The 16738-nt window shown below is 39.5% G+C and overlaps 1 protein-coding gene and 1 pseudogene across 1 annotated transcript in view; both read left to right on the forward strand.

Annotated features, from left to right (window-relative positions):
* Nucleotides 1–16738, forward strand: part of LOC145486742 (uncharacterized) — a 307059-nt gene that overhangs the window by 200348 nt on the left and 89973 nt on the right. The window lies entirely within an intron of this gene.
* Nucleotides 3680–8801, forward strand: LOC145487861 (uncharacterized; annotated as a pseudogene).

Raw genomic sequence — 16738 nt, forward strand, 5'->3', positions numbered from 1 at the left:
AAAGTCTGATGTCAAGTGATTTTAAAAGCAGTGACTGACAGAAATTGTTTTTGTAATAAAACTTGAAACTTCGCATGAAATTTCACACCACAAAAACAATTTTGCAGAATTTAACTGGTGAAATAAATGCAACTAACATAAAGTTTCAGTTTGTGAACACGTTAAGTTTGGAAAAATATTACAAGTACTAACGGTGCCGTGATTTAAAGTTTCGGATCAGCTTTTTAGGTCAATAAACAGCTTATGCTGTTGTTTACATGCAGATAATGTATTAAAAGAATGATCATATCAGGCCACAATTTGGGAAAAATAAATAAGCATCCCCCCCTTGATTAAGGGCCCCCCTCAAATAAGCGCCCCTCTCAAACAAGCGCCCCACGTCTTCTCCTAAATTTGAAATACGCGTCCCGTAGGCTAATTCGAGGATTTACAGTATAAGACGATTTCCCCAAAATTATGCACCTACAGTAATTTGGAATACGGTAAACACTTTATATAACGTAATGAAAACATCCAAGAAGGTGACGTACGAGGGGCTATTTTTAGTTAAAACAATCAAGGCTCTACCAGGGAAAATATTCATGGTGAGATCAAATAGACTTCCTCTGCACCTTGTGTGCCCCAAGCTTACTTGGCCCCTAAAAAAGATGATTCAAAATGGTCACATGTCGTGTTGAAATTTAACAAATTGATGTCAGTTTCTCATGCGTCTGTCCTGTTATTGATCAAGAATTTTGTGATAACATCGTCAAAGTAGCTGTGGATCCGCAGACTACTTTGATAATGATAAGTTAATAAAGATGGTGAGTTTTACTTTACTTTTTTTACTTTGACAATGTTATGACGAAATTCATTGTCAATAACAGGGCAGACACATGAAAAACTGATGTCAGTTTGTTTTTTATGACAACAATGTTCGCTCTCGCTCGCTGACGCATCACATGAAGTATAAAATCATGTGTCTGTCTGCTTATTGACAATGAAAATTATCCAATGAGCGCAAGAGAATTTCTGTAGTTATCGTAAAAAATTAAGTTGCAATTGATTGCAGGAGATCAGGGGATTGAGAGCGGCTGCCAACACATTATAACTATTTTTCTTTTTAATTCTTTGCGTACCACCCTAAACAAGACCCTGATGACTGTACATGGTGTAGCTCCCAAAGAGAGGCCTAGCGTCCAAAATTTACCGCCCTAGCAAAGGCCATGAACATCTCTGTACCTTTCTTATGGAAGTCTCACCTGAGCCTCAGCTCTAGAATTAGGCATTCCATGTCCCATGGAAGTAAGCACATTTATAGCAGTGCATTTGGGGCATTTTGCAAAATCTCTGGGATCTTGATTAAAGATATGAAACAAACAGTGGTGATAAACATTTTAAAAACATGCATTTTATGAACTTGACATTTATATGATAATGTCCCTGGGATCTGTTGAAGACTTACTTTCCTTCTTCTCCCCTTTTGTAGAACGTAAAAGGTTAATTTTGACTCGTGTCATCTGCACAGTTCATGCTGCGTTTGTTATCATGGTGAAAACAGCGTGCTTGGTTGAGGTTTACTTGGATGACACATCTATGATCCTATCTTCACCGACAAGCCAGAAAATCATTAAATGGCTTTCTATTAAATAAAAATTCCGCAGAATTTTGAAATCTATTATATAAGTGTTCAACAACTGTTTCAAAACACTAGCATCACACCCCATACAACACATGTACGTGCTTCACATTTGTGGTTGGTGTGTTTTTGGGTTTAATCAATTACCATGCTGGTACAAAAAAAAGGAATGTGAATAATAGGATAGACTTGAGCTTTCTACCAGTTCAGACTTTGTTATTCGATATCAGTTAGGGGTAGTAGAAGTGTCACTTGTCATGACAAACGAAACGGCTGCATCAAGGCTCAAAGGTTAGGATCAGTAAACAACCAGTTTATACCTGGGATATGCTATACTCGTTAGGATACAAGGAAAAAGAGCAATAGAATGGCAGCAACTCTATAAACACAGCTCTTCAATGAGCACCTTAAATAATATTCAAGTAATCAAGCTGACGAACTCTTCTGTTGCTTTTATAAACTGAATATCTTATGTTTCCTTTGTTTCTCACCTTTCGTTGTCCTGGTTGTATACTTTAATTTTGATTAACCATCCTTTTTCCTCTCCCACCCTTATGCAACATATCACAGTTGTTATAATAAAATTGCTCTCAGGGTAAAAAGTTTCACCCTGTAAGTAGCCCAGAGTACCATTTCTTGCAACTAACTTTCTAACCTTGACACTTGAGGGCATGACACTCCTTGAGCTTGCAATCTGGCAAAAGTGCTTCACCTTTTGTTTTGCAATCCGCAAACAAAGGTGAAGAGGCCAGAAAAGCAGAAGTTGCGGTGGCCTAACAGGGAAAGATAATGAGAAAATAAAATAAGTAGGCAGTCTAGAGTTTCACTTAAACGCTGTCCTGGCAATGAATAACAGTTGACGCAGTTGATAATTTCTGCCATGAAAAGAAAAATGTCCAAAAGGGTCTTCATTCTCTGCCTTTACATCCTTCAGATTTGGTCATTCGATGCAGTCCAGTTACATGTAGATAAAAGAGCAGCGATTTATGTCAAGAAGCTTGTCGACAAATTCAAGGAAAATCCTGTTAGTAGAAGCTTTGACAACATCATCCTTCCCCCACGCATTGGAGAGAGTGTTGAAGATTTTTTGTTGCCCAAGATTTTCATGTGGTGCCCCATATATCATTATGGAGTAGAGGTAATGTGCCCAGAACATGGATATGCCTTGAGGGCTGGAAGTTTTAATGAGGAAGTAGAAAAGAAAAGTCCGAGAAATCCACGAATTGCATATGATATAGGACAAAATGTGCTAATAATACAGAGACATTATATTTGCTGTCACAAGGGAATGTCGCATAGATACTTGTCGGCTTCTGGTGCAATAATGGAGAGTATTCCTCACTTGTATGGTATCGATTGTTTCCCTCTGGTTATGTTTCGCAGATCAGCCTGCACAGGGGATGCGATAATACTTTTGTTAAGCAGTTCCAAAATATTTTTATAGTGTTAAATGACTGTCGAGAAATGATTAGATTGCAGCTTACAAGGACTACAGCTTTTGAAGAGATCAGAGATGTTATTGGAGAGCCAGGTTTAAAACTTGTTATTGTGGACGATTGCTGTAAAGTGAGGGCACTTTACCAGTCAGTGTTCCCTGGAGTAAAAGTAAAACTAGACCTGTTCCACGGCGTTCAAAGAGTTATGAGAACTATTCCAAAAGGAACCGAATTCTCCACAAGGTTTTCTAAAGAATTTGGACAGATATTCTGTGCTAATGGTGATTTTGGAGATCGACGCACATCACCCACACCTCGACCAAACATTCTTAATGAGAATCTAAATAATTTTCTGAAAGGTTGGAAAGATATTTTAGAGGGAAATAACCTAGGTAACACTCTAATAGAGATTGAAAATGTACGCAAGCATATTGATAATGGATGTAACGGGACAGAACGCAGTGAAAGCCTGCATCATACTCTTAATAACTCACTGGTTGCTGGTGTTACAATGATTGGTCCTGAATAAATAGTGGCGCTTCTAAGCCTTCTGTTTTATGGAGTAAACAGCAAAAGAAAAGGGATTCAACACAAAGGAAACTCGAGAGTAATTCCATTTGTTCGAATGTTGAATTCCAATGAAGAAGTTCAACAAGCACAGAAGAAGCATGTTCCTCATTTTAAGTCTGAATGCATGGAAAAAATGACACTGAGCAGTGTACGGAAATCACAAGGCACAGGCAATGAAGATAAGGGTGACAAAACTTCAGATGACATTGTCATTTTAGAAAACATTGGGGATATGTGTAACAAGACAGTATCGGCATTGCTTTTAAGGCAAACTAGGATGATGCATAACATTTTAGACTCTATTAATGCTAATTGTAACAACAGGTGTGTTGATGTATATGAACTACCAGTTATGCAAGTCAGCAGTATGAAGTAAGTCTTAGTTGCCAATGACATCATTTCAAATATGGCCGCATTGGATACGAATTTGCCTCCAAGAAATCTATTGTCATTTAATCGAACAATAAATCCCATTGCCGGCGACGGAGACTGTGCTTTCAGAAGGATACAAGGAAAAACTAAAGAGTAGATAGAGCATGAAGAGTTACTTATGCAATATTTACATAGTCTCCAGGTGATCTGTGACGTCATTGCGAGGGCCTGGGGAAAGAAATTTTAATGCCGTATCCCATAAACCAATACGCGCACCAATTCAATCTGTTTTCGAATCATGGCGGCTGGTCGGCGTGATGTAATCTCGATGTTTTAAAATACTTCGCCATCAACGAGTGAGAATACTTGTCACTGGGTAGCTTGTACAATGCAGTTATTGCCAAGAAGAGAAACTCTACGTTGTTGAATACTTTGACAACTTTTGGCGAGGAGCGTTGCAGACAATCCAAACGTAAGCTCGATGTACTCCTGCGTTGTATGAAGTTAGCTTTTTTATTTCTTTGTTATGTACTGGACATTGGCTTTATCAACAGTAAATGTTACTTGTATGAAAGCTGTTATTGGTTTTTGGGAATGGTGTGTTTGTCTTAAGTTTATTTTTTATGTGCTGATTTTAAAGAAGTTTCGATGGAGCCTTTGTTGCTCTCTCAAAGTCAGTTCCATTGTCGCGGGTGGCACAATTCTTGCGGGCATTCTGACGCGGCAAGTACTTAAGTATTCATAAGTTAATAAAGATGGTGAATTTTAAGCTCGGTAATGAAATGTGAAGGTGAGTTAATCAACATGACACGAGTGTGGGACAAAGAAAAAATTCTGAGTCCCTGACAGGAATTGAACCCATGACCTCCTGAACACCGGGCGGGCACTCTATCCACTGAGCTACAAGAACTCATGGAGAGCAAGGTCATTTAACTGAGTTCATATATGATAGGTGTCCTGTCAAATTCATTGTGAGTAGTCATAAGTTAATAAAGATGGTGAACCCATGACATGGGTTCGATTCCTGTCGCGGACTCAGAATTTTTTCTTTGTCCCATGCTCGTGTCATGTTGATTAATTCATCTTCACATTTCACTACCGAGCTTAAAATTCACCATCTTTATTAACTTATGACTACTCACGATGAATTCGATAGCATTGATCCTAGCAGTATGCAGGACACCTGCCATATATGAACTCAGTTAAATGACCTTGCTGTCCATGAGTTCTCGTAGCTCAGTGGATAGAGCGCCCGTCCAGTGTTCGGGAGGTCATGGGTTCGATTCCTGTCGGGGACTCGGAATTTTTTCTTTGTCCCACGCTCGTGTCATGTTGATTAATTCACCTTCACATTTCATTACCGAGCTTAAAATTCACCATCTTTATTAACTTATGAGTACTCACAATGAATTCGATAGCATTGATCCTAGCAGTATGCAGGACACCTATCATATATGAACTCAGTTAAATGACCTTGCTCTCCATGAGTTCTCTAGCTCAGTGGATAGAGCACCCGCCCGGTGTTCGGGAGGTCATGGGTTCGATTCCGTCGGGGACTCAGAATTTTTTCTCTGTCCCACGCTCATGTCATGTTGATTAATTCACCTTCATACTTAAGTATTGTTTCTTTTGCCGGCTAATTGTTTTTATTATGGCTTTTTATTGTTTGTTTGGATATCTTGTCAAGCTAAGGAAAATGTGCTTACCACCGAGTCAGTAATTCGTCTTCATTTCCCATTTCAAAACTGGTAAATTTTACAAAAACAAAACGAGTTTAAGCCTACATCTTCATCTTTATCCGGAGCACAAACCGGGTAGCTTGCCAACCTCCCGGAAACGGGTTTCATTTAGACAATGCACAGATAAATTTCTAGACAAGAGTAATCCTTATTCAAGGAAGCAAAGGGTCAGCGAGTGGCTGAACTCTCTGAACGATGAAGAACTTGTGGATTTAGTTTTACCAAGGATTACCAAAATTGTGTCACCCGTCAACTTTGTACTGCACGGAACTGTTGGAACTCGGGATTTTCACAGCAAATTATGCAAGTTCAGAAATGAACTGTCCCTGCACTACCCAGAACTTCAAGCGCTGTTTTGTCCAGAGCCCTCACCAAGCACTGGTTTCTATAATCAGAGGCAAGTGTTAACTGAAGTAGTTCAAAAGAACAAACCTTATTCTTGTGACTAGCTCCTCAAAATTGACAATGGTTCTTTTTTCAAGGAAGTTGTTATGCCTTGTGTTTTTAGAAAACAGCACTCAGCATTTATGGAATTTTGTTGTGGAATTGTGAGGTCACTTACGATTGGACAAAAAGAAACACAAAATGTACTGAGAAACAAGTGGGGGAAAAATTGGAAGGGCCCATTGGCATCAATCCAATTTTAAGTAAGGATGAGATTTTTGGTCATCTGAATGACACCTGCCAAGAATTACTGAAACAAATTGGTCTTACTAGAATTCAATGAATTTGGAGAAGTGTTTTTAGGTCATGTTGACATTGAGAAGTACATTTCAACTGGTGCTCTTTGGTTGGGGAATGATGCCTATGAGACAACAAGAAAATGTGGTCGAGCTTTTTATAAACAACTTAAAGAGCTAAAAACAATTTAACACTCAGTGACTGGGCAAGAAATTAAAAATTATTAGATGAACACGGGGATGGTAAGGAGAGGAGATTATCTACTGGTAGTTCATCTGCCAAATCCACTTATCCAATGCCAGAAGCCCCAGAGCACCAGATCCAACTGGGTAACATGAAGATCATCTGTGCAGAACCATTTTGGACAGTTTCAGATGCAGAGAATTGCCAGAAAAAAATTGAGACTGAAGTGTGTGGAAAAGCCCCCACCAAAGAAAAGCACAGAGAGTTTGCCAAACAAATCTAGGGAACACTGGGCATAAAAATTTGAATGATACACCCCTTTCTGAATACTACGCTGGTACTGCTCACCTTGGCATTCAATCAGCGGAAACGCTATGTTTGCGAATTGCAAAAATTGCAGCAGGTAAAATGTGCTTTTCCAAACTAGTTTACACTGACAGTGATTGTATTGTGCCAGAAAAAACCCACCAAGGCACGAAAATTTTTTCTCTAGCTTTACTTTCCTTGAAACAATGGAGGTAGGGATCTGTAGGGTGGTTATGGATTTTTCCTAGAACTACACAATACGAATAACAAAAACCAAAGCATAAAGTGCCCTTTTCAAAAATCGTCAAAATACTTTTAAAATTAGGAAATAATGTGCATGTCTTTCACAAGTTTGCACCCTTTTTAGGATATTTAGAAATAAAAAGAGGGCTACCGGTACACTAAAAATCCTGCATAGTTATGAAAGTCTCTGACGTTCCTGGTTTGGAAATTACTGAAGATTCCATAGTTCTAGATGTCAAGTCACAACAAAAGATGGAGAGGAAGATTCGCAGGCACTTGGCTACACAGAGTTCTATCATTGAAGCAGACGTCAACCAGAAATCAAGTGGTAAATGGACAGAGCAATGTATCCTGTCTAGTGACAAACCACCATACCGGATTACAGTAGGACTGATGCATCAAAGAGAGTCAAAATTCAGCCAGTTGAAAGAGCTGCTACTAAAAATTCCACCCTTAAAGCGAGCAGCCAATGGAGACCTACAGGCAACTTACCCACCAAGTTCGCACATCCATGGAAATCCCGAGGAAAGATATCCGATCCTGAAAGATCCGACTCTCCTCAGAGCCGGAAAGCTAGCTTGTTTAGATCTGTTAACAACACTTCTACCGCAGAATAAAACTGAGTACGTCGTCAAAATGTACTCACTGATTCAATGTACATGTAAATTCAACACTCTCCCACGGGAAAGAATCGAGCGCTGACGAAATCCGAAAGAATTATACGAGGATTTGACTCACAGAAGACATCCCAGTAAGTAGGCTTTTGACCTTTCACTTTCAGTCTAATTTAGAATAAATATCTGTCTTCCATAGAACGATTTCTATGTCGCAACCCTTCCCGCATGGTAGCCGACCGGCTGCCATGATTCGAAAACAGATTGAATTGGTGCATGCGTTGGTTAATGGGATACGGCATTAAAATTTCTTTCCCCAGGCTCCCGCAGTGACGTCACAGATCACCTGGCTTGGACTAGGGATCAGCATTGACGAAGATGTATTCCAGCTGCGCCAGATATTTGTTGATCACATCCAAAACAATAACTCTTACCAAATATTAATTGGATTTCCGCCTCTCGATTTAAATGATGAAATGGAAAGATTTAGAGAAGAGGGCACTTTTTGTGGAGAAGTGGGTAACCTGGTAATCAAGGTGTGCTCTGATATCCTGCGTGTGTCGATTATGGTCGTTATCAGCATTGTCGGAACCCCGTACCTTCCCCTGATACCAGATGAAAGTGTAACTGAGCAGCCTTTATTCATAGCCTTTACGGCCTTGGGAGCTGGGCATTATGATGGAATGAATAAAATAGAAAACGAAAGAGGTAAGCCTTTATACTGTCACAGCCAAGTTATTAAACTTAGAATCAAAACTCTATTTCGCAGGAAAAAACAGACAGGTTAGCGAAGAAAATCACGATAATAATAAGTCTGGTTTGGAAATTGAAGACTTGTTTTAGCAACGATTTGAAAAACTGTTTGGTGGGAACTGAATGTTTTCTCAAGATTTTGGAAAAGATCGTACATCTGAAACTACCATAAATTAGCCCTGCACATTCCTTTTATTTTACTTTCTTATACAACTGACTGACCAAAATTTCAAGAACATGATAAATTAAGGAAAAAAACACTTTGGTTCAGTTGGTCTTATGTTAAGGCGCATGTGTTCATACACAAATATTCATTTGTGCCATATAAATAATAATACACTAGGTTTCCTGTTCATGTCCACATTAATGCTTTACTGATCCATGCTGTCATGCAACATAACATTAGCTGAAGAACGTCTTTGGGGTCAAATCACCGAAAAATAACAGTGATCAGCTCTAGATCAGTCCAGCCTAAGCTAAAAATTAAGATGTTCTTATAACAAAGAGATTGTTATCAGACGACACCAATTTTGTTAGCCTATGAATCATAACAATAAAAATTTCTTCCATTGTGATTGGTTTAAAAAATGCCTATTTTCCGCTAATTCAATTGCCAAGTTGTTATCGGACAGTTTTTTTATTGGACAGTTCAATAAGCCAATCACATTCAAAGTTGTTGTTTAAATCAACCAGTCACATTCAGAGTTGTAGTTTAAATTAAACAATCACAACCCCGGTTTCAATCAGCACAGAAACAGTGTACAGACTCCTAAACTGGGGCTTTCCTCAAAATGGAGAATTTTTTTGTCAGTCTTTTAATGCAAATTTTCCCTTTTTTCATAACTTGGATGTTCTTTTCTCGGAAATTGTAATTTTTATGATTAATTGGAAATCAGATCATTCAATGCAGTCTGTATCGGACTCCCGCTGCGTGGTCGTCCAATTATGTTCTCACTCATATGATTACAGACCGAATTGGACTCCACTCAGTCCTATTACAATAACTAATATTTACTATTACATTTTGAAAATGTTTGTAAAATAGAGTATATTTCTTTATTTCCTAAAACAAAGCAGATCACAAAGAAATCAAAGGTATCACAAGATGCTAGTGTGGAAAAAACAACGACAGAAAAGCACAGTCTTCATGCCTGCCTACACAGCTATTGCGTAACCGATGCCCATGCGTTGGTCTAGGAATCTCGTGCACCAGAGACTGCTGCTGTAAAGGATGGAAATGTCAAGAGGGTTGCAGTTGCAAATGAGAGTCTCAAAATTGCCTGTAGATGTGGGACTTCTAAGGCAAAATCTGATCCCCAATACATTCACGAAGTTAGAGATGGAAAACGGAAGTCAAAGTGTCCATGTCTACACGTGCATAAAGGCTGTGATGAAACATGCTCACGTGTGAATTGTGGAAATATTCATCAAGCAAAGCCCAAAAGGTTATGGACAATAAACAATTCTCCACACACCACACCAATTGCGTATAAAAGGGCAAATAGTGCAAATGACTTGAGTGAAAGAAGTACAACACTATTGGATGGATCATGGACCACGGAAGAAACATGATTGATGATGTTTGTCATTTCCTTGATTGGTGCAACTACTGTATCTCCTACCACTGAACACACCACAGTATTGTATAATTATGTCATGAACTCGGCTTCCTGTAAAAAAAGTGAATTTTCTGATAAGGCAAAAAACTTGAACACAAATGCGAGGAAAATTGAAACACCTGGAGGACAAACAGAATCTTGCTGTCAAGTTAGCAGATTGATAATTATCTCATAACCACAAGCTTATCTGATCAAATGCAAATTTCCACAAGTTTATATCTGTTTTGATGTTTGGCAGCTTTTGGACGTTATTTTTGTCTGCAGAGCTGTTTCAAAAATATTTGTTATCCATATGTCTTTTACAAAGTTGCTCCTTAAGTCCCTAAAAAATCTAGCTAAGAAAACAGTATAAGCACATGAGAAAGTTAGAAGAAAAAATGAACTTAAAAGGATTAAATACATAAATGATTGATGATGGATGGAATGAATGGAGGAGTGAAAGAAGGAATCAAGCAAGCAAGGAGTGAATGAATAAATGAGCAATCAATCAATGAATTGATGAACGAAGGAATGAAGGAAGGAATGAATGAGATGCACGCAGAAACATATCTGTTTAAAATTAAAAACCACAGCGACAAACCAGCAAGGATAACCTGGATCAGTGATTGATAACTGACATATGTACAATATCAGTAGATCAGTAAATCAGTGTATTAAACAGCTATGTTTAATATTTGATCTCGCTTTGGCATCTTTTTCTTCTTCGTACCACATACTGAAGTGCTTAACAGAGAGATTAAGCAACGGCCTGATTACTCTTGATTCAGTTTACTTTTCCTCGAAACATCGAATAAGTAAATCAGAAAAATAGACAAAATTGATTACTTCCCCATAACAGGGAACAAACAACTCACTTTCACAAATAAACAGCAAAAGGCAAACCGTGAAAGTTCGATTTTTGGATTGTGAGAAGAATGAATGAGACGCCAAAGACAATGTGAATTAAAATAAATTTATACTGTGAAAATTCTGGTTTTCAGACCACTGGGGGTCTTTATTATTAATCATTTCAAACTGGTTAATTTGAAGTTCTAAACAAGGAGTTTAGAACAGATCTAACAAAACATTTAAACTCAATTTTCGACTGCCTTCTTCGGTCTTCTTTAGAGAAGTGTACTCTGCAAAGGGCACGGAATGCAAATATGTAGCTACGACTTCACTGTTCATTGTCCCTTGGGGAGGAAACCAGTGATGCATAAACCCTTGGGAAGGGTGCTATTTCATCAACAGAGTTCTTGTCCAGAAATGGATAAAATGACTAGAGAAAGCCTTTTGGCCTTGTTTTCCACTCTTCTTGTCATTCTTTGTAATATGTCATTGCGTCAAATTCGGGATTCTTATTTTCATTTAACATATTTTAGTTTTTCACTTTTGTTTTTTATTTGTTATCATCTTATAAATGATTTGACTTTTTTTGATTTTTTTCTTTAAAACTTTGTTTTGTTTTTGTGATCCAATCCGTGATCCGTTCCATGATCCGATCCGTGATCCGGTGCGTGATTCAATCCGTGATCCGATCTGTGATCCAGTCCCTGATCCAGTCCGTGATCTGGTCCATGATCCGATCGGTGATCCCGTCTGGTCCGATGCTGATTTTGTCATCGCCGCAAAATGTATACTGAAACCACTTCCATCAGTTAGTAGCAAAGATTTTTTGCTGAAAATCCAGGCAAGTCACATTAGCCATCACCACTCAACACCAATTCTTCATTCTGAAATTCAATGACAAGCTCCCCTCTCATCCATTGCCACCATTCCTCAATAACAGATACACAATACAGCATCCGTACCCTGAAGAAAGTTGAAGGAGAGATAAATGACAGCCCCGTGAAATTTGCAAACTTTTCAATTTTAGTGAAGTTATTGCCAGACAATAACATAGCAGCAGCAGCCTGAAAGTTGTTTGACAAAACATTATTCACCTCACCTGAGGTACAAACCTGCAATATGACCAGCAGGGCAGTTGCAACAAATCATGGCACTAGTACCACGCAAAGTGTAATCCACTGTTGTGTCATGAATACATCCAGGATGCTGACAACTTCCTCTCAACTCTTGGATTAAAAGATCCAGAGAACAGATAACTTTGGTTCCTTTGATAAGACCAAGTTCTTCATCATACTGGTCCTCTTCACATCCCTTGAGAACTTTTGATAAGGCCTGTACTCTGGCACATGCTTTGGGACAGAAGGTCTGGTTGATTTGTTCATTTCCCCTGTCTGACTCATTACAGATTTAGAAGATTTTTTGGTTTGACTGGAATTCTCTAATTCAGCTGTTATGTGGCCTACAGATTGCTGGTGGTTCTGTTCCGAATTTGGTGCGACTGGAGTCAATTCTTCTTGAGTACTAGCATCTATTTCATCCTCCCCATTGCACTCATCAAATTCTTTATCAACTTCTTCCCTACAGCGATAGCAGTGCAAGAAAGATCCAGATTTAAAGTAATACCAGTTCACTCTGGTTACTTGTATAAGTTATGCAAAAGTAAAACACTATTCAACTGGACAGCTGAAGATAGATAATCTTCATTTCAAAACGGTAAACTAATCATCAGCTAAAATTAAAATTATTTCTATTAATATTGAACTGAAACACTGCTTTCCACGAATGCCACTAGCATTAAAGGGTGAATTTTTTTAATTAGCAAACATAGCGGAGCAGAAGTTGAAAAATCGATTTTTCTCTCTTTTCATCCACAAATTGCCCTTAGGTAGATATGATATGTGATACAGTTTTTTGGAACTTCAAGTGCTTTAAATTTGAGAAAATGGAGGAAAACAATTTTTGCGTTGATGGTCACCAAAATGGCCAATCGCAAAGGCTTAAAATTAGTAATCTGAATTTAATTTCCATTCGCGTGTAAAGGAAAACCAAAACTTATCGATACCTTTTCTTGAAAGAAAAAGTGTTCAGCTATCCAAAACAGGTTAGAACTTGACTTGAATGCCATTTGAGAGTAAACAAACAATTTTTCTTTTGAGTTACTAGGTCGAATTCCTAATTTACGAATAAAATCAAGAGATATTTTTCAACATGTGCCATAACTCCAAATTCCTTGAAACTTTGGCTCTGGAACACTTTTATGTTGTTGTAAAACAAGTATTAAAATCAGCTTGGGTTATTCTTTGAGTGCTTATTGAGGCCCTCCTGAAAAACCCCAATTTTACCTAAAACATCAAAAAGTAAACAGTGGACTTCTACATGTTGGTCTGAGGGCAAGCGGGTATAGACGTTTAAAGTCCTTGTATTATTAGTTCCTTGTACGTAACACTTTTATGTTGTTGTAAAACATGTATCAAAATCAGCTTGGGTTATTCTTCAAGTGGTTTTTAACACACTGCTGAAATAACCGGATTTTTATGAAAAACATCAGCAAGAAGTACACAATAGACTGCTTGGGTGTTTTTCTGAGGGCAAGAGAGTCTGCTGAAGTAAAGCAGTTTAACTTCTTTCATTATCATATTTTCGTTCTGCAGGTCAATATGCTTCGTTCAAGTGATGATAGATGTTAAACAAGTCATAACCAGACATGTGCATCTGACAACTCCAGTTTAATACCAAATATGGGCATTACAAAGCAATGCGGACAATGACGTAATCCGAGTAACAATGGCTATCATAACATCTTCCGCTTTTACAAAAAAAATGACTGAGTATAACCTATGAAATAAAACACTAGTAGGTTGCAAAAAAAATAAAATAAAAAAAGAAATGAAATAAAAAAAACGGAAACAAAGTTCTCAAAACGGTTTCTCAGAGTCCACACAGTTCAGTTAACAAAGTCCTTGAATCTTTTCGGTGGTTTCACTACTCTGGTACGGGTGCACTTCATGGGCGTCACAGGCACGTGATCAGTAGAGATATCAGGAACAGGATCCGAAGAAGCAACAGGCACTGGATCTATTGAGGTGCGGGGTGCTGGATCAGGTAAGTTTGAGCTGTTTTCTTTTTGATCAGGTGGAGCAGCAACAAATTGTTCTTTGGCAACTTCTGGTGGCACTTTCGAAGCAATACTTGATGCTGACTGTTCCTTAGGCTTGAGAAACTGTCTGTTTCGACGAATAGTTTCACTCCCAGTCTTCACTCGATAGGATCTGTCTGAGAGCTGTTCAACAAGGGTTCCAGCTTGCCAAGGCTTTCCCTTTTGAAGAGGTGCTACTCTAACCTCTTGACCAACTTCTAGTTGTGGTAGTGGGTGTGCCGTCCGATCGTGGTAACTCTTTGCTTTCTGCCTTTTCAACTTGATTTTCTTTTCAACACCTTCAGCAACGTGAGGGCGAAGCAAGGTTGAGGCAGTTGGCATGAGTGTCTTCATTCTTCAAGACATGAGTCTCTGTGCTGGACTTGATCCAATGGTTTCAACAGGTGTGTTTCTGTATATTAACAAGGCAAGCCATGGATCTCTTCCATCCCGGAGGGCCTTCTTGAACAAGTTCTTCGTGACTTTAACTGCAGACTCTGCTTTGCCATTAGATTGGTGATGATGCGGAGATGACGTCACATGCTTAAATTCCCACTCTTCTGCAAATCGTCTGAAATCATGACTCACAAGCTGCGATCCATTGTCAGACACTTGGACGTCTGGAATTCCGTGTCTGCTGAACTGTTCCTTTAAGAATTGTGTGATGGTTAAGGACGTCGTGTCAGCTATCTCTTGGACTTCTACAAAGTCTGAGTAATAATCTACTCAAACGACATACTCTTTCTTATGAAGAGTGAACAGGTCAATGGCTACACGGCTCCAAGGATGATCTGGAACTTTTGAAGTCTGCATGGGCTCTTTGTGGTTCTTTGACTGAAATTCTGCACACACAGAACACTGCGAGACGACTTCCTTGATCTCACTGCTCATTCCAGGCCAGAAAACTGAATCTCGTGCCTTTCTCAAACACGACTCGATGCCAAGGTGACTGGCGTGACTTCTTGCTATGATCTCTGGTCTGATCGCCTGGGGAATGATGATACGCTGATATTTGAACAAGATACCATTATGCAGAGAAATTTCATCACGATAGTTCCAGTATTCTCTGATTGGAATAGGTACCTGGCTTTTCTGTTCCGGCCATCCTACCAAAACAGTAGTCTTCAAGGTTTGGAGAACTTTATCCTGTTCTGTCGCTTTCTGCAACTGCGCTAGCCTTTCACGGGACACTGTTAATGAGTCCAAGGGGTTTAAGGATTCAATCTCCAGTGCAAAGACTTGGAACTCCTTGTCTTCCTCTCCTACACTGGCGAGGTAGGCCCTTGACAGATGGTCCGCTATGTACATCTTCGAACCTGGTTTGTATGTGACAGATTGAACCGTTGTAGGCAGAGTAGCATCCTTTGCAATCTGCATGGCGCTGCTGACACGGATTTCTTGAAGATTGCTTGGAGAGGCTTGTGGTCGGACTCTACTGTGATCTTTTCTCGTCGGGAGGGGTACTGGCTGAACCTCTGACAGGCAAACACTATCGCAAGACACTCCTTTTCTATTTGGGCGTACCTTCTCTCTGTAGGTGAGTGTTTTTGAAGCAAAAGCTACAGGTTGGCCGTTCTGAAGAAGGACTGCGCCTAATCCTTTTTCGCTTGCATCACATTGAAGGGTGACTTCAGCATTGCAATCATAATATTTGAGGACGGAGTGGTTGACCACCAGCTTCTTCACTTCCTGAAAGGCTGTGTCATGCTGTTTAGCCCATGTAAATTTAGCATTCTTTGCAGTTAAGTCCCTTAGAGGCTGTGCTACATCTGCGAGTCAAGGCAGAAATCTTGAAAGATAGTTGACGAACCCGAGTAGACTTAACACTTGTTGCTTGCATGTTGGCTTGGGCATTTCTACTACAGCCTTAACTTTTGCCGGATCTGGTTTTAGTTCATCCTTACTGATGATGTATCCCATAAACTTCACTTCAGATTTCTTCAGCTCCATCTTCCTGCTGTTCAGGCGAAGATTGACTTTACGTGCTCTTTCTAGTAGCTTGAGTAAATTCTCGTGATTGTGGACTGCTTGCTCTTGTGTCTCACCAAAAGCCATGATGATGATGTCATCTCTTATCACTGCTACACCTTCCAAGTCACCCAGTTTCTCCTGCAGGTTCCTCTCGAATTCTTCTGGGGCAAGGCTTACGCCAAAGGGCATTCGAAGATAGCGATAGCGACCAAAGGGCGTCCAGAATGTTGTCAATTTGCTGCTGGCTTCGTCAAGACTTATTTGATAAAAGCCGTCTTTTGCGTCTAGCGTGCTGAAAATCTTGGCTTCGCACAACTTGGGCAGCAGTTCCTCGAGTGTGGGCATCTGATACTTCGGGCGCTGAATGGCTTTATTCAATTCTTGAGGGTCTAAACAGATGCAGAACTTGCTGGGTTTAGCCACTACAACCATATTGCTGATCCATTCTGTTGGGGCGGTTTCTTGTACGATGATGCCTCTTTCTAGATCTTCAAGCTTTGTTTGCACTTCTTTCTTGAGGGCTACAGGTATACGTCTGGAGGTGTGCTGTACTGGTACTGCTGAGGGATCCACTACGAAACTGCTGGTACCAATGTGTCCCAGTCCTTTGAAGACGTCTTGATAATCTTGCAAGATACTCTGTGCTGTTAGGGGGGCTTGTTTCACATC

Source organism: Orbicella franksi, chromosome 5 (genome assembly GCF_964199315.1).
Source record: "Orbicella franksi chromosome 5, jaOrbFran1.1, whole genome shotgun sequence".
Classification (NCBI taxonomy): Eukaryota; Metazoa; Cnidaria; class Anthozoa; order Scleractinia; family Merulinidae; genus Orbicella; species Orbicella franksi.